Source organism: Mobula birostris, chromosome 1 (assembly GCF_030028105.1).
Source record: "Mobula birostris isolate sMobBir1 chromosome 1, sMobBir1.hap1, whole genome shotgun sequence".
NCBI lineage: Eukaryota > Metazoa > Chordata > Chondrichthyes > Myliobatiformes > Myliobatidae > Mobula > Mobula birostris.
In genome coordinates this window covers 249,857,500-249,885,478 of record NC_092370.1, presented here as the reverse complement: position 1 = coordinate 249,885,478, position 27,979 = coordinate 249,857,500, and the positions used below count along the sequence as shown (strand labels likewise).

Genomic DNA, 27,979 nt, shown 5'->3' with positions numbered 1-27,979 from the left:
GCCTCAACTGTTTCCTGTGGCAGAGAATTCCACAGATTCACCACTCTCTGTGTGAAGAAGTTTTTCCTAATCTCAGTCCTAAAAGGCTTCCCCTCTATCCTCAAACTGTGACCCCTCGTTCTGGACTTCCCCAACATCGGGAACAATCTTCCTGCATCTAGCCTGTCCAATTCCTTTAGGATCTTATACGTTTCAATCAGATCCCCCCTCAATCTTCTAAATTCCAACGAGTACAAGCCCAGTTCATCCATTCTTTCTTCATATGAAAGTCCTGCCATCCCAGGAATCAATCTGGTGAACCTTCTCTGTACTCCCTCTATGGCAAGGATGTCTTTCCTCAGATTAGGGGACCAAAACTGCACACAATACTCCAGGTGTGGTCTCACCAAGGCCTTGTACAACTGCAGTAGTACCTCCCTGCTCCTGTACTCGAATCCTCTCGCTATAAATGCCAGCATACCATTCGCCTTTTTCACCGCCTGCTGTACCTGCATGCCCACTTTCAATGACTGGTGTATAATGACACCCAGGTCTCGTTGCACCTCCCCTTTTCCTAATCGGCCACCATTCAGATAATGGTAAGACTCCTGGCAGCTTGGAGGACCAGAGGGAACTTAGGGTCTGAGTCCATAGGACACTCAAAGCTGTTGCACAGGTTGACTCTGTGGTTAAGAAGGCGTTGATGTTCATCAATCATGGGATTGAGTTTAGGAGCTGAGAGGTAATGTTGCAGGTATGTAAGACCCTGGTCAGACCCCACTTGGAGTACTGTGCTCAGTTCTGGTGACCACACTACAGGAAGGATGTGGAAACTTTAGAAAGGGTGCAGAGAAGATTTACAAGGATGTTGCCTGGATTAGGGAGCATGCCTTATGAGAACAGGTTGAGTGAACGTGGCCTCTTCTCCTTGGAGTGGCAGAGGAGGAGATTTTACCTGATAGATGTGTATAAGATGATGAGAGACATTGATTGTGTGGACAGTCAGAGGCTTTTTCCCAGGGCTGAAATGTTTAAAAAAAGGCTCTAAACATAAACCAGGAAATTATAGACCACTGAGTCTGACATCCATTGTGGGAAACTTATTGGAAAGTGTTCTAATGAACTGGATATACAAGTATTTGGATAGACATAGACTGATTAAGAATCGTCAGCATGACATCACGAGTGATAGGTCATGTCTAACCAATCTTATAGAGTTCTTTGAGGAAGTTTTTTCAGGGAAGTAGATGAATGCAAGGCAATGGATGTTGTCTACATGGGCTTTGGCAAGGCACTTGACAAGGTCCCACGTGGGAGGTTGGTCAAGAAGGTTCTGTCACTTGGCATTCAGGATGAGGTAGTAAATTAGATTAAACATTGTCTCTGTGGGAAAAGTCAGAGAGTGGTATCAGTTGCCTCTCGGATTGAAGGCTTGTGATTAGTAATGTGCTGCGGGGATTGGTGTTGAGTTCTTTGTTACTTATCATCTATATCAATGATCTGGATGATAATGTTGTTAAATCGATCAGAAAATGTGTGGATGACACCAGGATTGGGTGCGTAGTGGACAGTGAAGAAGTTTATCATGTTTGGAGAGGGATCTGCATCAGCTGGAAAAATGGGCTGAAAAATGGCAAATGAAACTTTATACAGACAAATGCGAGGTTTTGTACTTCAGTAGGACCAACCAGGGTAGATGGTACACAGTGAACGGTAGGGGACTGAGGAGTGTGGTAGAACAAAGGGATCTGGGAATAAAGGTCCATAAATTGTTGAATGTGGCATCACATGTAGATGGGTTCATAAAGAAAGCTTTTCATGCACTGGCCTTCATAAATCAAAGTAAATGAGTTAGGATGTTATGTTGAAGTTCTATAAGATGTTGGTGAGGCCTAATTTGGAGTATTGTGTGCAGTTTTGGTCACCTATCTACAGGAAAGATGTAAAGATGGTTGAAAGTGTACAGACCCCACTTAGAGTACTGTTTTCAGTTCAGGTCACCTTAGTACAGGAAGGATGTGGAAACTATAGAAAGGGTGTGGAGAAGATTTACAAGGATGTTGCCTGGATTGGGGAGCATGCCTTATGAGAATAGGTTGAGTGAACGCGGCCTTTTCTCCTTGCAATGGTGGAGGATGACAGGTGACCTGATAGAGGTGTATAAGACTGTGAGAGGCATCGATATTGTGGATAGTCAGGGGCTTTTTCACAGGGCTGAAATGGCTAGCATGAGAGGGCATAGTTTTAAGGTGCTTGAAAATAGGTACAGAGGAGATGTCAGGGGTAAGTTTTTTGTGCAGAGAGTGGTGAGTGTGTGGAATGGGCTGCTGGCGACGGTGGTGGAGGCGAATAGAATAGGGTCTTTTAAGAGACTCCTGGATAGGTACATGGAGCTCAGTGAAATAGAGGGCTATGGGTAACCCTCGGTAATTTCTAAAGTAAGTACACGTTCGGCACAGCTTTGTGGGCTGAAGGTCTTGTATTGTGCTGTAAGTTTTCGATGTTTCTATATTCTAGTCTTCTCGAAATGAATGCTAACATTGTATTTGCCTTGCTTACCACCAACTGACCCAACAAATTAACCTCGCAATCACGAGGAAGTACAGAACAGGTGTTTTTAAAAACGGAAACACGAGGATTTCTGCAGATGCTGGAAATTCAAGCAACACACATCAAAGTTGCTGGTGAACGCAGCAGGCCAGGCAGCATCTCTAGGAAGAGGTACAGTCAACGTTTCAGGCTGAGACCCTTCGTCAGGACTAACTGAAGAAAGAGCTAGTAAAGGATTTGAAAGTGGGAGGGCGAGTTGGAGATCCAAAATGATAAGAGAAGACAGGAGGGATGGAGCCAAGAGCTGAATTGGTGATTGGCAAAAGGGATATGAGAGGATCATGGGACAGGAGGCTCAGGGAGAAGGAAAAGGGGGAGGGGTGGAAAAAAACCCAGAAGATGGGCAAAGGGTATAGTCAGAGGGACAGAGGGAGAAAAAGGAGAAAGAGAGAAAGAATGTGTGTATATAAAAATTAATAACGGAGCGGGTACAAGGGGGAGGTGGGGCATTAGCGGAAGTTAGAGGAGTCAATGTTCATGCCATCAGGTTGGAGGCTACCCAGACGGAATATAAGGTGTTGTTCCTCCAACCTGAGTGTGGCTTCATCTTTACAGTAGAGGAGGCCGTGGATAGACATATCAGAATGGGAATGGGATGTGGAATTAAAATGTGTGGCCACTGGGAGATCCTGCTTTCTCTGGCGGACAGAGCGTAGATGTTCAGCAACACGGTCTCCCAGTCTGCGTCGGGTCTCGCCAATATATAGAAGGCCACATCGGGAGCACCGGACGCAGTATATCACCCCAGCCCAATCACAGGTGAAGTGTCGCCTCACCTGGAAGGACTGTTTGGGGCCCTGAATGGTGGTAAGGGAGGAAGTGTAAGGGCATGTGTAGCACTTGTTCTGCTTACAAGGATAAGTGCCAGGAGGGAGATCAGTGGGGAGGGATGGGGGGGACGAATGGACAAGGCAGTCACGTAGGGAGCGATCCCCGTGGAAAGCAGAGAGGGGGGGGAGGGAAAGATGTGCTTAGTGGTGGGATCCTGTTGGAGGTGGCAGAAGATATGGAGAATTAGATGTTGGACCCGGAGGCTGGTGGGGTGGTAGGTGAGGACCAGGGAAACCCTACTCCTAGTGGGGTGACGGGAGGATGGAGTGAGAGCAGATGTGAGTGAAACGGGGGAGATGCGTTTGGGAGCAGAGTTAATGGTGGAGGAAGGGAAGCCCCTTTCTTTAAAAAAGGAGGATATCTCCCTCGTCCTGGAATGAAAAGTCTCATCCTGAGAGCAGATGCGGCGGAGACGGAGGAATTGCGAGAAGGGGATGGCATTTTTGCAAGAGACAGAGTGAGAAGAGGAATAGTCCAGGTAGCTGTGAGAGTCAGTAGGCTTATAGTAGACATCAGTAGATAAGCTGTCTCCAGAGATAGAGACAGAAAGATCTAGAAAGGGGAGGGAGGTGTGGAAAATGGACCAGGTAAACTTGAGGGCAGGGTAAAAGTTGGAGACAAAGTTAATGAAGTCAATGAGTTCAGCATGCGTGCAGAAAACAGCGCCAATGCAGTCGTCGATGTAGCGAAGGAAACGTCGGGGACAGATACCAGAACAGGTTTGGAACAATGATTGTTCCACAAGGCCAACAAAAAGGCAGGCATAGCTAGGACCCATACGGGTGCCCATGGCTACACCTTTAGTTTGGAGGAAGTGGGAGGAGCCAAAGGAGAAATTATTAAGAGTAAGGACTAATTCTGCTAGACGGAGCAGAGTAGTGGTAGAGGGGACCTGATAAGGAAATGTCTCATTGCTATAGAAATGAGGGATGATTGATAAGTTTATGGCCTACGGTAGAAGGAGTCAATTTTAGAAAACCTAGCACATTTATTTTTCCTACATTTACACACTTAGTCCAGCGGTTGTGGACCATACGAACCCCTTCTTTGTAGAAGTCGGCGCCTTGGACCTCCCGAAAGTGGTCCACAGCAGGGGTGATTGATAAGTTCGTGTCCTAAGGTAGAAGCAGATGAAGAGAAACTTCAAACTTTCTGCATTTTCATTCAAGGAGTTGAACTGCATGTGCATATAATGAGAGCTGTATAACTCATCTCCTTCTACACTAGGCCATGAGCTTATCAATCACCCCTGCTGTGGACCAGTTCTACAAAGAAGGGATCCGTATGCTCCACGACCGCTGGACTCAGTGTGTATATGTAGGAGGGAACTATGTTGAAAAATAAATATGCTGGGTTTTCTAAAATTGACTCCTTCTACCACAGGCCACCAACTTATCAATCACCCTCGTATTACATGGTTATATACGTTATATATAGGTATATAATTAAATGACCATAGACTTGACTTGACTGGTTTGTGTAGCCCTCAACCTGATGGCGTGAACATCATTTTTTCCGGTTAAAAAAAAATCCTTCCTCCTCTGTTCTTTTCCCATCTCTGGTGCCTTATTTCTTCTCACCTGCCTTCATCTCTCCCTGGTGACCCTCCTTCTCTTTCTCCCATGGTCCATTCTCCTCTCCTGTCAGATTCCTTTTTACCTTTCCCAGCCACTTGGCCTCGCCTGGGCCTGAGATATACATTTGTTTATTCATTTCATAGACGCTGCATGACCTGTTAAGTTTCTCCAGCATTTTGTGTGTTTTGTGCATGTTGCTCAAGGTTCCGAATATCTGTAGAATCTCTCATGTTTATTGCATTTTTTACTGAGTGCCTGAGGATAAATGGATCATTTATACAGTTTGGAAATCTTCCTGTGACTATTATTCTTGAAATACATGTCTACAAGAGCAAGTTGAAGAAGAGCTTTGAAGTAAAACCAATAACAAACTCGACTAGTAAAGATCAGGTGCAATTCCTACTTTAATATAAATCATCTTATTCAATCAAATATGTTTTAAGCAAATCATAACAACCAGGAAGTCTATATTTGAAATATTTTGTTAATGTGGATATTGTTGAAGGGTTTACTTTGACTTGAAATCTCTTCAATCAATGCCTGACGTGTTAACCTATTATAAAGCAAACCTAAATTATGTTAGCCAACTCCCAATATTTAAATGTTACAAGTTTAAGTGTTAGAAGTAACTGCATTGTTTTCCATCCGGAGATGCACAAGTTTTGTGATGGTGTGGACTCTGTGATCAAATGTTGGGGTTCCTCACTCTCCCAGCAAACACGACATTCCTGATATTGTTATCAGCAATTAGTAACAAGAAAGGTCTGTTACATTTAAACTCAATAGCATGAGACATTGGGATTATTTGAGAGCTTGTAACTGCAGTAGAATTTGTTCCTTTCTCATCTACTTCCAGCACAGCCTTATGTATCACCTACAGAGGGAAAAAAAGGCATCAAACTTGATTTATAACAAAAACATCCAATTTATAAGTTTCATAGATTTTCCAAATACTTTATTACTATATATGATTAATATCTTACAACTTACAAAAACAGTGTTGTTGTGTTTTAGGCCTATAAACATGCACTGAATTATTCAAACTGCCTATTTAATTATTTAGAGATAATTAACTCTAACCCTAACCCTAACCCACAGATTTAACACCAGCCTAAGTACATTTCCACCCACCCACCATCCAGGACATGCTCTCTTCTTGCTGCTGCCATGAGGAAGAAGGTAGAGGAGCCTCAGGTCCCCCACTATCAGGTTCACAAAGAGTTATTCCACCTCAACCATCAAGCTCTTGATAACTTCACTCATCCTAAGTTTCAAATGTTCCCACAACCTATGGACTTACTTTCAAATGTTCTCAGTATTTATTGCTTATTTACACTGGCATGCAAAAGTTTGGGCACCCCGGTTAAAATTTCTGTTACTTTGAATAGCTAAGCGAGTAAAAGATTACCTGATTTCCAAAAGGCATAAAGGTAAAGATGACTCATTTCTTTAATATTTTAAGCAAGATTACTTTTTTATTTCCATCTTTTACAGTTTCAAAATAACAAAAAAGGAAAAGGGCTTGAAGCAAATGTTTGGGTACCGGGCATGGTCAGTGCTTAGCAACACCTCCTTTGGCAAGTATCACAGCTAGTAAACGCTTCCTGTAGCCAGCTAAGTCTTTCAATTCTTGTTTGGGGGATTTTCGTCCATTATTCCTTCCAAAAGGCTTTTAGTTCTGTGAGATTCTTGGGCCGTCTTGCATGCACTGCTCTTTTGAGGTCTATCCACAGATTTTCGATGATGTTTAGGTCGGGGGACTAGATGGCCATGGCAAAACCTTCAGCTTGCATCTCTTGAGGTAGTCCATTGTGGATTTTGAGGTGTGTTTAGGATCATTATCCTGTTGTAGAAGCCATCCTCTTTTAATCTTCAGCTTTTTTCCAGACGGTGTGATGTTTGCTTACGGAATTTGCTGGTATTTAATTGAATTCATTCTTCCCTCTACCAGTGAAATGTTCCCCATGCCACTGGCTGCAACAAAAGCCCAAAGCATGATTGATCCAACCCCATGCTTAACAGTTAAAGAGGTGTTCTTTTCATGAAACTCTGCACCCTTTTTTCTCCAAACGTACCTTTGCTCATTGTGGCCAAAAAGTTCTATTTTAACTTCATCAGTCCACAGGACTTGTTTCCAAAATGCATCAGGCTTGTTTAGATGTTCCTTTGCAAACTCCTGATGCTGAATCTTGTGGTGAGGACGCAGGAAAGGTTTTCTTCTGATGACTCTTCCATGATGGTCATATCTGTGCAGGTGTCGCTCCGCAGTAGAACAGTGTATGGGGTGGGATGTATGGGGTGTCAGGGAGGCTAGCACCTCTGGTGGGGGAACATATCGTGTCCTTTTCAGGCAGGTTGTCCACCTTTGGTCCCCACCTGGCACTCAGCTCTCACCTGTGGGTCCCCGTAGCTGTTTGCATGTGACAGCAGCCAAACCCCGGGCAATGGCTTCGAGAAGCCGGCTAAACCTGGTGAGGGTAGCCAACGGGTCTGAAACCCTCGGTGAGATCGGGAGTTGTCTATCGCAGCATATGAAACAGACTCCGGTGGACTGAATGGACGAGACCACTGGAAGGTCCAATGGTCAAGAAGGCGGTCTCTGCAAGCGTCCTGGAATGCGTAGAGCAGGACAAGACACAGAAGATATCCTGGTCATCCACTGAGCCTAATCCCGTCCCCAGCCATCGCAACTATTGTCTTGTCACTGGATCCGGATGGGAATTGGGAAGAAAGAGTGAAGCTGACGCTGCACAACTCTCCCTCACTTAAATCCAAATCAAGCGCTAGTCTCGACACCACCATCATCATCATAATGGTGTTGAGATCTTCATGGACGACGATGGAAGAACAACTAGAACAGTGCACCACCTCTCCAGAGTCTGCTAAATCTTCCTGAAGGTCTTTTGTAGTCAAACAGGGGTTTTGATTTGCCTTTCTAGCAATCCTACGAGCAGTTCTCTTGGAAATTTTTCTTGGTCTTCCAGACCTCAACTTGACCTCCACCGTTCCTGTTAACTGTCATTTCTTAATTACATTACGAACTGAGGAAACAGCTACCTGTACACTCTTTGCTATCTTCTTATAGCCTTCTACTTTGTGGGCATTATTTATTTTAATTTGCAGAGTGCTAGGCAGCTGCTTAGAGGAGCCCGTGGCTGCTGATTGTTGGGACAAGATTTGAGGTGTCAGGGTATTTATAAAGCTTTGAAATTTGCATCACCTGGCCTTTCCTAACGATGACTGTGAACAAGCCATAGCCCTAACAAACTAATTAAGGTCTGAGACCTTCGTAAAAGTTGTCTGAGAGCTCAAATCTCTTGCGGTGCCCAAACTTTTGCATGGTGCTCCTTTCCTTTTTTTCACTCTAAAATTGTACAAAACAAAAATAATACACTAATCTTGCTTAAATGTTGAAAAGAATGTTTCATCTTTAACTTCATGACTTTTGGAGATCAGTTCATCTTTACTCACTGAACTATTCACAGTAATACAAATTTTGACCGGGGTGCCAAAACTTTTGCATGCCACTGTATGTATAATGATTATTATTTTCTCTTTTGTATCTGCACAGTTTATTTTTTGATGTTGCCACATTTGCCGAGCCTGCCAATTAGCTTGCAGATGTTTCCTCACCAGTCGAGGCTCTTAAGAAATGTGAGGCAATAGAATTCAAAGGTCAACTGAAGGGCTCGCCAATCAGGGTCAAAGCAAGTGAACAGGGGTCTCCATGAACACAAGCACTCCCAGAGAGAAACACCAACAACTGCGCACTGAGGATGTCACTGCGACTGGAGATGAAGCATCTGCAAGCTCGGCAAACACCACAACATCAGACACCTGAACCCGAGTGACCAAGATTCACCACCAATCTAAACAGATTTTGTGGTCCTTTGCACGTTGGTTGTTTGTTCATCCTATTCAGTGCAGACTTTCATTGATTCTATTGTGTTTCTTGGATTTATAGGCTATGCCCACAAGAAACTGAATCTCAGGGTTGTATGTGGTGACATACAATATATGTACTGTGATAATAAATTTTCTTTAAACTTTGATTTGCAATGAGCAATTAGCCAACTAACCAGTACGACTTTGGGCTTTGGAGGGAACCCCAGGTAAACCCATGTGTTCACGAGTAGGAAGTACAAACTCCTTACGGACAGCATTGGCCTTGAACTCTGAACTCTGATCTCTGGAGTACCCCAAGCTATCATTCCTTTTCAAATGTTTGAAATTCATAAGTTAAAATTTCACTGGTGTCCTCAATGACATGGGGTTGGATTGCAGATGCTTATTATTGAAGTTAGTTATTAACTTTTTGGCTTAGGATACTAAAATGTTACATCTGGTCAATCTTGCTGTATGCTTCCGAAACATGGACTATAACACCAGAACTCCAAAGAAACTTAGAAGCAACAGAAATGTGGTTTCTTAGAAGAATTTTGAAAATATCATATAGAGATAAGTAACTAATGAGACAGTACTCCAACGTGGCCACACAAAAAGATCTTTAATGAGAACATTAAATGAGAGGAAACTTAAATTCCAGGGCCATGTCATCAGAAAGGGAGAAATAGAATGCCTTACATTACAAGGCTGTATGCCTGGGACATGCGGAAGAGGAAGGCAAAGAGGAAAATATATGGACACTGTGAAAGAAGTAACAGATCTAAGTGTGCGAGATATCATTGGCGCTGCGAGGGATCGTTCGATGTGGAGAGCCATGATCGCCCAAGTGTGTAACGCGCAAGGCACATGAAGGAGAATGCATTGATTTATTTATTGCAATATAGTGTGGAATAGGCCCTTCTGGAGGAGACGGTGGAGAGACGGGGAGTTGGAGGAGAGACGGGGATACGGTGGAGAGACAGGGAGCCGGAGGAGAGATGGGGAGGACGGAGGAGAGACGGGGAGTCGGAGGAGAGACGAGGAGGACGGCGGACGTGCGGAAAGACTCTGGTCGATCACTCCGGGTGGTCCCGAGCCGTGAGTCGACAGGAATCGATTGAGCTCCAACGGTCGTGTGCGAAGAACTTGGACCTTGATAAGTGTTGGCGCCTTTTTTTTTCATTATTTCCCTTTCTGTATTAAATTTATATTAATGTCATAGAATTAGTAATATCTATAAAGTGTATTTGTTAAAATTTACTGGGTGTGCTGGCTGACGATTGATGTTTGTGCTTGATTCGGGTGGCAACCGACCCCGTGGGAAGCGTTGAGGCGGGTGCTGGGTGGGATCTCCCGCAGACATATACAAGCCAATATAACTGAACGTTACACTTAAATTATAAATCATAAATAGAAAATAGAAAAATGGAAAGTAAGGAAAAATGAAAGAAAAGTAAGTAACCTAAAGTCCCTAATTAGGCCATGGTTCTCCAAATACTCATAAATGCTGCTGCTGAGAATTTCCTCCAGTAACTTCCCAGCCACTGATGTCAGACTCACTGGTCCGTAGTTTTGAGAATTATCCCTCGATCTCTCCCCATGACACAAAGATAGGCAGGAAACTAAGTTGTGAAGAAGACCTAGGGCGACTAGAAAGGGATATCGATTGTGTAAGTAAGTAGGCAGAGATATGAGAAATGGAGTATTAGGTGGTAAAATGTGAAATTGTCCATTTTGGGTGAAAAAGTGAAAAAAATATATCCTCAGAACAGTTGCAGAACACTAAGAAGGGATCTCAGTTCTGGTAAAAGATTCAAACAGTTTTAGGAGCAGATACAGCAAGCAGCCAGGAATGCAAAGAAGATCTTACTATTTGTTGCAAGTAGAGAGACCATGCTTCAGTTCTGTAGGAGAAAAAATGAGGTACGAAGGTAAACTAGCCAAGAATATAAAGAAGGATAGTAAAAGCTTCTTTAGGTATGTGAAAAGGAAAAAAAAAGTTAAAACCAAAATTGGGCCCTTGAAGACCGACGTGGATCACAAAGCACTCCAGCGGGTGGTGAAAACTGCTAGCAGATTATCAGCACCCAATTGCCAACCATTGAGAACATCTAACATAAACGCTGCCTGGGCAAGGCTAAGAGCATTATCAAGGGTACATCTCACCCTAACCATGGACTTTTTACTCTCCTCCCATCCAGTAGGCGCTACAGGAGCCTCTGCTCCTGCAGCAGCAGGCTCAAGATGAGCTTTTTCCCTGAGGCTGTGACCCTGCTGAACCTCACATCACAGCGCTAAGCAATATTGCACCTATATCAAACAGTCTCAGCACTTTTATATTTGAGTGCTGTAGCACTTACGTTTTATTCGCAGTTATTTTGTAAACAATACTATTCTTTTGCACTTCTGGTCAAATGCTAATTGCATTTCATTGGCTTTGTATCTATACTCGGCACAATGACAATATGAGGGGTGATTGATAAGTTTGTGGCCGAAGGCAGAAGGAGTCAGTTTTAGAAAACCTAGCACATTTATTTTTCCTACATTTACACACTTAGTCCAGCGGTCGTGGAGCATTCGGATCCCTTCTTTGTAGAAGTCGGCGTCTTTGACCTCCAGAAAGTGGTCCTCAGCAGGGGTGATTGATATGTTTGTGGCTTAAAGTAGAAGGAGATGAGAAGAAACTTCAAATTTCTGCATTTTCACTGAAAGGGTTGAACTGTACGTGCATGTAACGAGAGCTGTATAACTCACCTCTTTCTACCTTAGGCCACAAACTTATCAATCACCCCTGCTGTGGACCACCTGGAGGTCTAAGACACTCTCGTTACATGCACGTGCAGTTCAACTCTTTGAGTGATAATGCATTATGTTTGAAGTTAATAACTCATGTCCTTCTAGTTTAGGCCATGAACTTATCAATCACCCCTGCTGTGGACCGCTTCTACAAAGAAGGGATCCGTATGCTCCACGACTGTTGGACTAAGTGTTTACATGCAGGAGAGGACTACGTTGAAAAATAACTGTGCTAGGTTTTCTAAAGTTGACTCCTTCTACCTTAGGCCACGAACTTATCAATCATCCCTCCTAAAATTGACTCTAATCTAATCTAATCTAATTATGTGTTGCAATGTACTGCTGCTGCAAAAACTACAAATTTCACAACATATGCCAATGATATTAAACCCAATTTAATATCACTGTTTGGATATGTATAGTATACATAGGGAATGTGGAGGGGTGGGTCAGTGGGTAGATATGTATAGGATACGTATGGATTGTGGAGGGTGGGTTCGTGCATTCATATTCAACGAGTGCATACAAACTTAAACATTTAAATTATCCCAATAAACCAAGCAGTACTTTCGTGATCTTCTGTTAGTTAACATAAACTGTATTCGATATAATCAATTTTCCAGTGGTTTACCTCTGATAATTTTAGAGACCCTTCAGATATTCCAGAAAAGTTTGCAAGGTGAGTAAATGCATCTTCGATACCCATGGACAACAGTAGGGATTTGAGGTTGTAAATTGTCCTCAGCGTCATCTTTGGGAAATGCACATCTACAGATCTGTCATGAACGTAACACCAGATAACAACGTATCATCTCACATTTTCTCACATCTTAGTTTTTTAAACTTTTACTGATAAATAAATTAAACTAACACAAAGGAAATCTAAAAATTAATGCAACACACACAAAATGCTGGAGGAAAACAACAGATCAGGCAGCATCCATGGATTCAAGGTTCAAGATTGTTTTATATAATTTCCAGTACACAGGTCCAAAGGAGAATAAAATAATTGAAACTCCGGGTCTGATGCAGCTGCAAAAGAACACATTAAGACAAACACAATAACTGGAAAAGATAGAGGAGGTAAAATGGGGGGTGGGGGTAATGGATGCAGGGAGCAGCACTACTAATCAGGGACAGTATCACAGCTGTAGTCGGGGAGACAATGGAGGGGTCAGATGTCAGATGCTGAGTCATTTGGATAGAATAGGAAGGGTGCAATCACACTGATGGGATTGTACTACTGACCCCTAATAGCCAACGGGACATTGAAGAACAGATATGTAGTCAGATTAAGGAAATGTGTGAAAATAGTAGGGTTGTTGTCATGAGGGATTTCAACCTCCCTAATATAAAATGGGAGCTTCTTAGTGTAAAGGGTTTAGATGGGGCAGAATTTGTTAAGTGTATCCAGGAAGGTTTCTGAAATCAATATGTGGACAGTCTAACAAGAGGAGGGGCCGTACTGGACCTGGTGTTGGGAAATGAGCCTGGCCAGAGGTGACTGACCTTTCAGTGGGTGAGCAGTTAGGCAACGGTGACCTCAACTCCTTGAATTTCAGGACAGCGATAGATAAGGATATGCATGGTCTTTGTGGGAGAGCTTTAAATTGGAGTAGGACAAATTTAGAAGATGTTAAGCAGGAACTAAGAAGTGTTATTTGGGAACACCTTTTCTCTGGAAAGTCCACAGCAGACATGTGGAGTGTGTTTAAAGATGAATTGTACAGAGTGCAGGAAAGATACGTTCCTGTTAGAAGGAAGGACAGGGTTGGAAGGATAAGAGAACCTTGGATGTCAAGAGCTGTGATGAATTTAGTCGAGAAGAAAAAGAAAAAGTATGTAAAGCTTCAAAATTTAAGATCAAATGAAACACCTGAGGAGTACAAAGAAGCCAAAAAAGAACTTGAGATGGGAATTAGGAAAGCCAGGAGAGGTCATGAAAAGTCCTTGGCAAGTAGGATTAAGGTGAATCCAAAGGCATTCTATACTTACATCAAGAGTAAAAGGATAATGAGGGAGAGGGTGGGATCACTCAATGATAAAGAGGTGAACATTTGCTTGGATGCAGAGAATCTGAGTGAGGTACTTAGTGAGTACTTTGCTTCAACATTTATCAAGGAAAAAGGATTTGGAGGACCAGGAGATCAGTGCTGCATGTATATTTACATTAAGGTGTTCAGAGTTCAAGGAGAAGGAAGTGTTGGGCCTTCTGATGAGAATTAAGGTGGATAAGTCCCCAGGACCTGATGGGATTGAAGGATGCAAGAGACGAGATTGCTGGGCCCTTGACTGGTATCTTCATGTCCTCTCTGGCCACAGGCAAGGTCCCAGAGGACTGGCGAGTGGCTAATGTTGTGCCTTTATTTAAGAAGGTGGCAAGGAAAAGTCCTGGGAACCACAGACCAGTGAGTCTCATGTCAGTTGCCAGGAAATTGCTGGAGAAAATTCTTAAGGATAGGATATATGAGCATTTGGCCTAATTAGGGAGAGCCAAATAGCTTTACATGGGGCAGATTGTGGCCTTACCAACTTGATTGAGTTTTTTGACAAGGTTATGAGAGAGATTGTTGAGGGAGGCCAGTGTCTACATGGATTTTAGTAAGGCATTTGACAAAGTCACTCATAAGGCTAATCCAGAAGATTAAAATGTATGGTGATTTGGCTGTTTATATTCAGAACTAGCTTGCTCATAGAAGACAAGGGGTAATGGTTGAAGGGACTTATTCCATAAGACCATGAGACCATTAGACACAGGAGCAGAGATTCAAGCTGGAGGTCTGTAATTGGTGGTGTTCCACAGGGATCTGTGCTGGGACCTCTGCTGTTGTGATATATATAAATGACCTGGATGAAACTGTAGGTGGGTGGTTTAGTAACTTTTCAGATGTACCAAGATTGGTGGAGTTGTCAATGGTGTAGAAGACTGGCAAAGCGTACAGCTGATATAGATCATTTGCAGATATAGGCAGAGAAATAGCAGATGGAGTTTAATCCAGATAAATGTGAGGTGTTGCACGTCGGCAGGACAAATGCAAGGAGACAGTACACTGTTGAGGGCAAGGTCCTTAACTGTGTTGCTGAGCAGAGAGATCTTGGGATCCAAGTTCATAGCTCCTTGAAAGTGGCTACACAGGTCAATAAGGTGATTAAGAAGGAATATTTGCTTTTAATAGTCAAATAAATGAGTTCAAAAGGCAAGAGATTATTTACAAATTTATAAAACCCTGGTTAGGCTTCGTCTGGAGTATTGTGTACAGTTCTGGTCACCCCACCATAGGAAGGATGTTAAAGATTTGGAGAGGGTGCAGAAGAGGTTTACCTGTATGTTGCCTGGTTCAGAGGGCACATGCTATCATGAGAGACGGGATAAACTTGGGTTGTGTCCTCTGGAGCATTGGAGGTTGAGAGGAGACCTGACTGAGGTTTGCAAGGTTATGAAAGGCATAGATCCTAAAGGCATAGAGGGAGTAACTGTTTCCCAGGGTTGAAATGTCTAATGCCAGAGGGCATGCATTGAAGGTGAGAGGGGGTAGGTTCAAGGGGGCTGTGAGGTGTAAGTTTTATACCTAGAAGTCATGGGTGCCTGGAATGCACTGCCTGGTATGGTGGTAGAGGCAAATACATCAGAGGCTATTAAGAGATGTTTGAATAGGCACATGGATATAAGGAAGATGGAGGGATATGGACATGGTGTGGGTAGGAGGGATTAGTGTTTGGTTGTTTTTGATTTGCATTTTAGCTGGTTTGGCTCAACACTGTGGGCTGAATGGCCTCTTCCTGTGTTGTCTATGCTCCATCATGACTTGTGTCACTGGTAATAAATCTGACTCTGAAGAAGGCATTTGGCTTGTTTGTCTTCACTAGTCCATGAGTTCAAAAGTTAGGAGGTTATGTTGCAACTTTATAAAACTCTGGTTAGGCCACATCTGGAGTATTGTATACAGTGCTGGTCACCTCATTATAGGAAGGATGTTGAAGCTTTGGAGAGAGTGCAGCAGAAGTTTACCAGGATGCTGCCAGGATTAGAGAGCATGTGTTATAATGAGACGTTTGATGTACTTGGTTTTCTTTTCGGTGGAGCAGTGAAGGCTGAGATGAGATGTGATAGCAACGAATGGCCTGTTCCTGTGCTGTACTGTTGAATGTCCTATTTTCTATGTTGCCCCTTTGGAGTAGAGATAAGGAGGAACTTTGTTAGTAAGAGGGTGGTGAATCACTGCCAGGGATGACTGTGGGGGTCAAGTCATTGAGTATATTTAAAGTGGAGGTTGATAAGTTCTTGATTAGTCAGGGCATCAAAAGTTACAGGGTGAAAGCAAGAGAATGGGGTTGAGGGGAATAATAAATCAGCCATAATGGATTGGTGGGGCAGATTTGATGGGCTGGATGGCCTAATTTTGCTCCTATGTCTTATGGTCTTTCCATCATGGTAATTTTTTTAGTTCACTTGTATAGCTAGAAAATAATAATAACATTAAATTTGATTTTATTGAACTTACCGGTTTTCCATTGACGACAAGAGATGATCAAATTTTTGAACGATCAGTTTCCACTCCAGCTCTGCCAATTTTCCAGATTTCGGTAGCAAAATCAATAGGGAGGTATTTCCTGCATATTCCATCAGAAGCACTTCACTGGAGAGGTCCTCGGCATACGTCCAGTAATACATTCCTATCCTTCTCATCATGCGAACTCTCACTGTTGTTCTGTCGTCGACATGAAAGTCAACTTCATAAGTGTGATTAGCGTCAAAAGGCTTCAACGATTCACCTGGAGAAGTCAAAGAGATAACCGCACTCAGGTAATTTGAAGACCCTGACCTGGATTTACACTCTGACTTCGGTTCTTTGCAGGAATGGGACCTGCTCATGCGGCCTCATAACTGTCCGCTTTTCGATATGCCAAGGACATGGCCTGGAAGACTAACGTGCCTCTGGGGTGCCAAATTTTTGTGGCTCTGGAGACGGGCTGATTCAATGCTGGTGCCGCCACCGATGACGACTGATGTGTCACGGGAGAACAAGGAAGATCGGAAGCAGCAGGCTGGCTGCTGGCCGTGTTCCCAGAGGCACAGAGCTCAGAAAAAGTGGTGCAACAGACTTTTAACACCAGAAATCAATGAGTTGTTCTGTTATGTCTCCCCTCTTGCTGTGAAACAGGGAGACCTCTTTTTCCCTCATTACAGAGAGAGAGCCTGTGGTATGTCGAATACCGGTGAGCGAGTAGTCTTTGGGCAATTCTGTGTCTTTATTGATGCTTTGCTGCATATTTGAGTGGGGCGCCACCGATTAAGGGGAATGTGAAGGAAAATTCCTTCACTCAGAGGGTGGAGAGGGTGTGGAAGTAGCTGCCAGAGCAAGTGCTACATGCAAGGTACTTGGATGGGAGGGGTACAGAGGGCTCTGGTCACGTGCAGCTCGATGGAAGGAGGTGGTTTACATGGTTAGGCTCAGATCAGATGAGTCAGATGAGCCAAATGGCTTATCTCTGCTGTTCTTTTCTATGGCTTCTTATACCTTGCCTACTGTCTCAAGGCTGGGAGTGTCTGCACCTGTACCAAGCCCACCCCCACCCATGGCACTCCTTCTCTGCCATCAGTCCCACACTCCTTCTGCCACCCTCCACCCTCCCCATTCCCAACATCCTTTCCTCCCACCAGATTTACAAACTCGTTCTCCACTGCACACTGACAAATACAGACTGTGCAAAGGTCTTAGGCACACGAGCTATATGTATGTGCCCCAATCTCCTGCCTTCCCTCCTGTAACCCTTCATGTCATAACCAATCAAGAATCTATCAATCTTTGCCTTAAATATACATAGAACATAGAACAGTATAGCACATTACAGGCCCTTCGGCCCACAATGTTATGCCAACCCTCAAACCCTGCCTCCCATATAACCCCCCACCTTAATTTCCTCCATATACCCGTCCAGTAGTCTCTTAAACTTCACGAGTGTATCTGCCTCCACCACAGATTCAGGCAGTGCATTCCACGCACCAACCACTCTCTGAGTAAAAAACCTTCCTCTAATATCCCCCTTGAACTTCCCGCCCCTTACCTTAAAGCCATGTCCTCTTGTATTGATCTGTGTTGTCCTGAGGAAGAGGCGATGGCTATCCACTCTATGTATTCTTCTTATTATCTTGTACACCTCTATCATGTCTCCTCTCATCCTAAGAGTAAAGCCCTAGCTCTCTTAATCTCTGATCATAATGCATACCCTCTAAACCAGGCAGCATCCTGGTAAATCTCCTTTGTACCCTTTCCAATGTTTCCACATCCTTCCTATAGTGAGGTGACCAGAACTGGACACAATACTCCAATTGTGGCTTAACCAGAGTTTTATAGAGCTGCATTATTACGTCGCAACTCTTAAACTCTATCCCTCGACTTATGAAAGCTAACACCCCATAAGCTTTGTTAACTACCATATCTACCTGTGAGGCAACTTTCAGGGATCTGTGGACATGTACCCCCTGATCCCTCTGCTCCTCCACACTACCAAGTTTCCTGCCTTTTACTTTGAACTCTGCCTTGGAGTTTGTCCTTCCAAAGTGTACCACCTCACACTTCTCTGGGTTGGACTCCATCTGCCACTTCTCGGCCCACTTCTGCATCCTATCAATGTCTCTCTGCAATCTGTGACAATCCTCTACACTATCTACAACACCACCAACCTTTGTGTCGTCTGCAAACTTGCCAACCCACCCCTCTACCCGCACATCCAGGTCATTAATAAAAATCACAAAAAGTAAAAGTCCCAGAACAGATCCTTGTGGGACACCACTAGTCACAATCCTCCAATCTGAATGTACTCCCTCCACCACCACCCTCTGCCTTCTGCAGGCAGGCCAATTCTGAATCCACCAGGCCAAACTTCCCTGGATCCCATGCCTTCTGACTTTCAGAATAAGCCTACCATAGAACCATAGAACCATAGAAACTACAGCACAGAAACAGGCCCATTGGCCCTTCTTGGCTGTGTCGAACCATTTTCTGCCTAGTCCCACTGACCTGCACACGGACCATATCCCTCCATACACCTCCCATCCATGTATCTGTCCAATTTATTCTTAAATGTTAAAAAAGAACCCGCATTTACCACCTCGTCTGGCAGCTCATTCCATACTCCCACCACTCTCTGTGTGAAGAAGCCCCCGCTAATGTTCCCTTTAAACTTTCCCCCCCTTACCCTTAACCCATGTCCTTTGGTTTTATTCTCCCCTTGCCTCAGTGGATAAAGCCTGCTTGCATTCACTCTATCTATACCCATCATAATTTTATATACCTCTATCAAATCTCCCCTCATTCTTCTACGCTCCAGGGAATAAAGTCCTAACCTATTCAACCTTTCTCTGTAACTGAGTTTCTCAAGTCCCGACAACATCCTTGTAAACCTTCTCTGCACTCTTTCAACCTTATTTATATCCTTCCTGTAATTTGGTGACCAAAACTGAACACAATACTCCAGATTCGGCCTCACCAATGCCTTATACAACCTCATCATAACATTCCATCTCTAATACTCAATACCTCGATTAATAAAGGCCAATGTACCAAAAGCTCTCTTTACGACCCTATCTACCTGTGATGACACTTTTAGGGAATTTTGTATCTGTATTCCCAGATCCCTCTGTTCCACTGCACTCCTCAGTGCCTTACCATTAACCCTGCATGTTCTACGTTGGTTTGTCCTTCCAACGTGCAATACCTCACAGTTGTCAGTATTAAACTCCATCTGCCGTTTTTCAGCCCATTTTTCCAGCTGGTCCAAGTCCCTCTGCAGGCTCTGAAAACCTTCCTCACTGTCTACTACACCTCCAATCTTTGTATCATCAGCAAACTTGCCGATCCAATTTACCAGATTATCATCCAGATCATTGATATAGATGACAAATAACAACGGACCCAGCACTGATCCCTGTGGCACACCACTAGTCACAGGCCTCCACTCAGAGAAGCAATTCTCTACCACCACTCTCTGGCTTCTTCCATCGAGCCAATGTCTAATCCAATTTACCACCTCTCCATGTATACCTAGCGACTGAATTTTCCTAACTAACCTCCCATGCGGGACCTTGTCAAGGGCCTAACTGAAGTCCATGCAGACAATATCCACTGCCTTCCCTTCATTAACTTTCCTGGTAACCTCCTGGAAAAACTCCAACAGATTGGTCAAACATGACCTACCACGCACAAAGCCATGTTGACTCTCTCTAATAAGCCCCTGTCTATCCAAATGCTTGTAGATTCTGTCTCTTAGTACGCCCTCCAGTAACTTACCTACTACTGACGTTAAACTCACCGGCCTATAATTTCCCGGATTACTTTTCGATACTTTTTTAAACAACGGAACAACATGAGCCACTCTCCAATCCTCCGGCACTTCACCTGTAGACAGCGACATTTTAAATATTTCTGCCAGGGCCCCCGCAATTTCAACACTAGTCTCCTTCAAGGTCTGAGGGAACACTCTGTCAGGTCTCGGGAATTTATCTACTTTAATTTTCCTCAAGACAGCAAGCACCTCCTCCTTTTCAATCTGTACAGTTTTTATGGTCTCACAACTTGATTCCCTCAATTCCATAGATTTCATACCAGCTTCCTCAGTAAATACAGACGCAAAAAACCTATTTAAGATCTCCCCCATTTCCTTGGTTCCGCACAAAGCCGACCACTCTGATCTTCAAGAGGACCAATTTTATCCCTTACAATCCTTTTGCTCTTAATATACTTGTAAAAGCTCTTTGGATTATCCTTCACTTTGACTGCCAAGGCAACCTCATGTCTTCTTTTAGCCCTCCTGATTTCTTTCGTGTGGAACCTTGTCAAATGCCTTACTAAAATCCATATAGATCACATCCACTGCACTACCCTCATCTATATGCCTGGTCACCTCCTCAAAGAACTCTTATCAGGCTTGTTAGACACGATCTGCCCTTCACAAAGCCATGCTGACTGTCCCTGATCAGACCATGATATTCTAAATGCCCATAGATCCTATCTCTAAGAATCTTTTTCAACGGCTTTCCCACCACAGACTTACTGGTCTATAATTACCCGGACTATCCCTACTACCTTTTTTGAACAAGGGGACAGCATTCGCCTCCCTCCAATCCTCTGGTACCATGCCCATGGACAACGAGGACATAAAGATCCTAGCCAGAGGCTCAGCAATCTCTTCCCTCACCTCATGGAGAAGCCTGGGGAATATTCCGTCAGGCCCCGGGAACTTATCCGTCCTAATGTATTTTAACAACTCCAACACCTCCTCTCCCTTAATATCAACATGCTCCAGAACATCAACCTCACTCATATTGTCCTCACCATCATCAAGTTCCCTCTCATTGGTGAATACCGAAGAGAAGTATTCATTGAGGACCTCACTCACTTCCACAGACTCCAGGCACATCTTCCCACCTTTATCTCTAATTGGTCCTACATTCACTCCTGTCATCCTTTTGTTCTTCACATAATTGAAGAATGCCTTGGGGTTTTCCTTTACCCTACTAGCCAAGGCCTTCTCATGCCCCCTTCTTGCTCTTCTTAGCTCCTTCTTAAGCTCCTTTCTTGCTTCCCTATATTCCTCAATAGACCCATCTGATCCTTGCATCCTAAACCTCATGTATGCTGCCTTCTTCCACCTAACTAGATATTCCATCTCACTTGTCATCCATTGTTCCTTCACCCTACCATTCTTTATATTCCTCACCAGGACAAATTTATCCCTAACATCCTGCAAGAGATCTCTAAGCATCGACCACATGTCCCTCGTACATTTCGCTGCAAAAACATCATCCCAATTCACACCCGCAAGTTCTAGCCTTATAGCCTCATAATTTGCCATAGAAACCATAGAAACTACAGCACAGAAACAGGCCTTTTGGCCCTTCTTGGCTGTGCTGAACCATTTTCTGCCTAGTCCCACTGACCTGCACACGGACCATATCCCTCCATACACCTCCCATCCATGTATCTGTCCAATTTATTCTTAAATGTTAAAAAAGAACCCGCACTTACCACCTCGTCTGGCAGTTCATTCCATACTCCCACCACTCTCTGTGTGAAGAAGCCCCCCGCTAATGTTCCCTTTAAACTTTTCCCCCCTCACCCTTAACCCATGTCCTCTGGGTTTTTTCTCCCCTTGCCTCAGTGGAAAAAGCCTGCTTGCATTCACTCTATCTATACCCATCATAATTTTATATACCTCTATCAAATCTCCCCTCATTCTTCTACGCTCCAGGGAATAAAGTCCTAACCTATTCAACCTTTCTCTGTAACTGAGTTTCTCAAGTCCCGGCAACATCCTTGTAAACCTTCTCTGCACTCTTTCAACCTTATTTATATCTTTCCTGTAATTTGGTGACCAAAACTGAACACAATACTCCAGATTCGGCCTCACCAATGCCTTATACAACCTCATCATAACATTCCAGCTCTTATACTCAATACTTTGGTTAATAAAGGCCAATGTACCAAAAGCTCTGTTTACGACCCTATCTACCTGTGATGACACTTTTAGGGAATTTTGTATCTGTATTCCCAGATCCCTCTGTTCCACTGCACTCCTCAGTGCCTTACCATTAACCCTGTATGTTCTACCTTGGTTTGTCCTTCCAACGTGCAATACCTCACAGTTGTCAGTATTAAACTCCATCTGCCATTTTTCAGCCCATTTTTCCAGCTGGTCCAAGTCCCTCTGCAGGCTCTGAAAACCTTCCTCACTGTCTACTACACCTCCAATCTTTGTATCATCAGCAAATTTGCTGATCCAATTTACCACGTTATCAATTTACCAGATCATTGATATAGATGACAAATAACAATGGACCCAGCACTGATCCCTGTGGCACACCACTAGTCACAGGCCTCCACTCGGAGAAGCAATTCTCTACTACCACTCTTTAGCTTCTTCCATTGAGCCAATGTCTAATCCAATTTACCACCTCTCCATGTATACCTAGCGACTGAATTTTCCTAACTAACGTCCCACGCGGGACCTTGTCAAAGGCCTTACTGAAGTCCATGTAGACAATATCCACTGCCTTCCCTTCATCCACTTTCCTGGTAACCTCCTCGAAAAACTCCAATAGATTGGTCAAACATGACCTACCATGCACAAAGCCATGTTGACTCTGCCTAATAAGTCCCTGTCTATCCAAATGCTTGTAGGTTCTGTCTCTTAGTATTCCCTCCAATAACTTACCTACTACCGACGTTAAACTTACTGGCCTATAATTTCCCGGATTACTTTTCGATCCTTTTTTAAACAATGGAACAACATGAGCCACTCTCCAATCCTCCGGCACCTCACCTGTAGACAGCGACATTTTAAATATTTCAGCCAGGGCCCCTGCAATTTCAACACTAGTCTCCTTCAAGGTCTGGGGGAACACCCTGTCAGGTCCCGGGGATTTATGCACTTTAATTTTCCTCAAGACAGCAAGGACCTCCTCCTTTTCGATCTGTACAGTTTCCATGATCTCACTACTTGTTCCCCTTAATTCCATAGAATTCATGCCAGTTTCCTTAGTAAATACAGACGCAAAAAACCTACTTAAGATCTCCCCCATTTCCTTTGGTTCCGCACATACCCCGACCACTCTGATCTTCAAGAGGACCAATTTTATCCCTTACAATCCTTTTGCTCTTAATATACCTGTAAAAGCTCTGTGGGTTATCCTTCATTTGACTGCCAAGGCAACCTCATATCTTCTTTTAGCCCTCCTGATTTCTTTCTTAAGTATTTTCTTGCACTTCTTATACACCTCAAGCACCTTATTTACTCCCTGCTTCCTATACATGTCATACAACTCCCTTTTCTTCTTTATCAGAGTTGCAATATCGCTTGAGAACCAAGGTTCCTAATTCCTATTCACCTTGCCTTTAATCCTGACAGGAACATACAAATTCTGCACTCTCAAAATTTCTGCCTTGAAGGCTTCCCACGTACCGATCACATCCATGCCAGAGAACAACCTGTCCCAATCCACGCTTTTTAGATCCTTCCTCATTTCTTCAAATTTGCCCTTCCCCAATTAAAAATTTTCCTGTCCTCTCTGATTATATCCTTTTCCATGATAATGCTAAAGGCCAGGGAGCGGTGGTCACTGTCTCCCAGATGCTCACCCACTGAGAGATCTGTGACCTGACCCGGTTCATTACCTAGTATTAGATCTAGTATGGCATTCCCCCTAGTCGGCCTGTGCACATACTGTGATAAGAATCCGTCCTGGACACACTTAACAAACTCTGCCCCATCTAAACCCTTGGAACTAACCAGGTGCCAATCAATATTAGGGAAGTTAAAGTCACCCATGATAACAACCTTGTTATTTTTGCACCTTTCCAAAATCTGCCTCCCAATCTGCTCCTCTGTATCTCTGCTGCTACCAGGGGGCCTACAGAATACCCCCAATAGAGTAACTGCTCCCTTCCTGTTCCTGACTTCCACCCATACTGACTCAAAAGAGGATGCTGCTACATTACCCACCCTTTCTGTAGCTGTAATAGTATCCCTGACCAGTAATGCCACCCCTCCTCCCCTCCACCCCTCTCTATCCCTTTTAAAGCACTGAAATCCAGGAATATTGAGAATCCATTCCTGCCCTGGTGCCCCGCAAGTCTCTGTAATGGCCACTACATCATAATTCCATATATGTATCCAAGCTCTCAGTTCATCACCTTTGTTCCTGAAGCTTCTTGCATTGAGGTACACACACTTCAGCCCTTCTGCCTTACTACCTTTACACCGTTTATTCTGCTTCTCTTTCCTCAAAGCCTCTCTATATGTTAGATCTGGCTTTACTCCATGCACTTCTTTCACTGCTCTATCGCTCTGGGTATCATCCCCCTTGCAAATTAGCTTAATTTAGTTTAATACCTTATGACATAGTTTGAAATACACCCCAAAGATAGTTCGATGTAAGAGAGTTTAGAGCACATCAAAGTAAAACTCTATCGGAGGAGAGATGGACAGAGATGTTCATGTTTGACTTTATTTATTTGGCGATACAGGGCAGAGTGGGCCCATCTGGCCCTTCGAGCCACACCATCCCAGCAACCCCCACCACCCACAAACCCAATTAATCCTAACCTAATCACCAGCCAATTTACAATCACCTATTAACCTATCCGGGAGGTCTTTGGAAACTGGAGCACCCAGAGGAAACCCACGCATTCCATAGGGATGATGTACAGAGGCTCCTTACAGAACAGAATTCCAAACTCTGGAATGTCACACTAACTACTATCCCACTGTGGTGCCCCTGTGTGTGAGAGATGAACAGGATCAAGGGGAGGTGTACAAGATGGAGAACAGAGAGAGATCTGCAACTCCAGTGCATAACTTTAAAAAACAATGTGGAACTTCCTGGTGGTCAAACTTTTTAATTTCTCCTTTCCTCTTCCAACATGTTGGTCCATGGCTTCCTCTTTTGCCATGATAAGGCCATCCTCAGTGTGGAGAACTAACATCTTGTATTCCATCTGGGTGGCCTCCAACCTGATGGTAGGAATATCGATTTCTCCTTCCGGTAAAAAATTACCTCCTCCTCCCCTTTACTATTCCCCTCCCTGTCCTCTTACCTCTTCTCACCTGACTGTCACCTCCCCCCCCAATGGGTTACCTCTTCATTCCTTTTCTCTCATGGTCCACTGTCCTCTCCTATCAGATTCCATCTCCTCCAGCCCTTTGCCTTTCTGATTCACCTGGCTTCACCTATCACCTTCTAGCTATCTTCCTTCCCCATTTTTTATACAAGCATCTTCTCCTTTCCTTTCCAGTCACGAAGAAGCTCTCAGCCCAAAGTGTTGACTGTTTATTCATTTCCATAGATGCTGCCTGACCTGCTGAGTTCCTCCAGAATTTAGTATGTGTTGCTGTGGTTTTCCAGCATCTGCAGTATCTCATAATTATTAAAAATAAAATATAACCAAACAAATATTGCATTCTTTGGATCAATATTTCAAATACCTAAAATAAAATAAATATATTGTCTTGAAAATTGATTACTGTTCAATTCACTTTAAGTTCCCTGAGAAATATTTTTTTATAAATAGAATACAGTTCTAAGTTTTCTGGTTAACTAACAACAATCTTGCATAGAGCCACACAAATTAACAATGCATTCAGAAATGTTTGAATTATAGGTAATTCTGACATCATCAATTTGGGGACATCAGTGTAAAAAATGGGAATTCATGCACTGATGTACAAACTTTTAAATGGTTAGATTTTCAAATTATTGCATTGCATAACATGGGTGGTGGGGTGGAGAGACATCTCTACCAAAGGAAGTGTGAGGCACTCCTTCCTTTCACGAGCTTGCAGCTCACCCTAGGCAAGGTGCAGCACCTACTTAGACTCCCCCCCCCCCATCCCATCAGGGTCACGTGAAGCCATGGGAGCAGGTAGTGGGTGGTCGTATGAGCAGCTGGTGCATATCACAACTCCTGGATATGCAACCACTGCACTAGGCAGATAATCTCTGAAGAGTATTGATAAAGACTGGGCTCACCCATCTTGTAAAGCCACTGCCCAGAAGAAAGCAATGGCAAATCACTTCTGTGAAAAAATTTGCCAAGTACTATCATTATCATGGAAAGACAATGATCACTCATGTCATACAACAGGGTGCATAACAAACAAACAATTGCAAAACACCCCTACCCTCACAGAGCATATAAAGATGTTTAGAAATTGTCCTACTCAATATACAGAAGTTGAAGCATCAACTGATTCAGTCGTTAAATGATGTGTGTTTAACATCCAAATGATATCTTACCTTTGAACAAGATATAGTTGAGAAGAAACATCAGAGTGTCCAGTGAGAGGGGCTCTTTAAAGAAGTTTGGGATTTTGACGTGGGTTATGTCATTCACATAAGCATTTATTATGTCTTTTGTACTTTGTTGTTCACGAAAATCAACCCTCTCTATTGTGGCATTATAATATTCCTCGGCTTCTCTGAGGAACCTTTCATGAATTTCTTTTCCCTTTTGAACATACAGAGAGATTCTCATGTGGATTCCATCACTCACATTGTTCAAATGCTTCAGAAGCTGGCGGAATGTCTCCCTCACGGCGACAGCACCATTGTTTGTCATGTTGCTGTACCCAAGATCCTGCAGGAGTGAGCCCGAGTATTATCCTTGGCACCCAATGACAACATGCTCAGGGAGGCAGAGATGCTCAGTGGAGAAAGGAAAGTATTTTGGGAAGCTATGTCTGGTTGAGCGGCAATCTTTTTGTACAGACGCAATGCAAATTCTGAATTTGCTGCTGAGAAGGGAAGGATGTGGGGTAGGTTCATTGACAGCAGAGGGATGTCCACTGACCATGCCACTGGAAGGTAAAGTGACCATCAGGAAAGCAAAAGCAAGCAACTTCTCCATGTTGAACCTACAAAGTAAAACACAAACCTACAATGTATTTATTGTGCACTATTTAGAAATACAGCGCAGAACAGGTTCTTCCAGTCTAACGACCCACACTACACAGAAACTCACCTATTTAACCCTAGTCAAATCACAGGACAATTGACAATTGACAATGACCAATTAGCCGACTAACCTGTACATGTTTGATGGTGAACCCCCTGAGCAGTGATAGCAACACACTACCTACTATATTACTGGGTTCTGAGTTTGTTCAAAACATTCCTTTTAGGTTCTCCACAAAGCTTATATTGAAACTCTATTACATTTCACAAGTTAACAAGATCAGATATTGCTCCTTAGGTTCTAACACAAGTTCACTTACAGATTCATATTGGTAGCCTATTTATAATTTCAGAGTCCTACCTGAAGTGAAGAAGCCCGTTCATCTTTGGCAATCCAACTTGCTGAAGTATAGTCCTTGGTCTCTAATGTCAATTTATACCATAACAATTGTAAACACGATTTAGACATTAATCAATGAAGTGACTTTTGATCCATAGATATCTTTGTTTAAACAATTTGATTGGTTTTGCAAGTATGGATTTGACTACATCACTGTGTCTCAGCAAATATTCCGAGAAGAACCTTTTAATATCAGTTTCAGGTATTGGATTTTGCATAGAGACATGTTAGGATAAATTTCCATTTTTATCCACTGATCTCCTCAAAACCACAAAGTCAGGACAGCTTGCAGATCAAACATTTCTGGGTACATTAAGGTTTGCATTGTTCATTGTGTGGTTTTACGCAAGATTATTGTTGTTAGTGAACCTGAACATTGAGAACTGCTTTCTATTTTAGACAGAAAACTCCACCAAGGTCGAGAGGTACTTCTATATTAAAAACTTTTCA

General features: G+C 43.4%; 1 pseudogene; it reads right to left on the bottom strand.

The window, feature by feature from the left end:
* Nucleotides 1-5,455: 5,455 nt before the first annotated feature.
* Nucleotides 5,456-27,123, bottom strand: LOC140186924 (alpha-1-antitrypsin-like; annotated as a pseudogene).
* Between the last annotated feature and the right edge of the window lie 856 nt (nucleotides 27,124-27,979).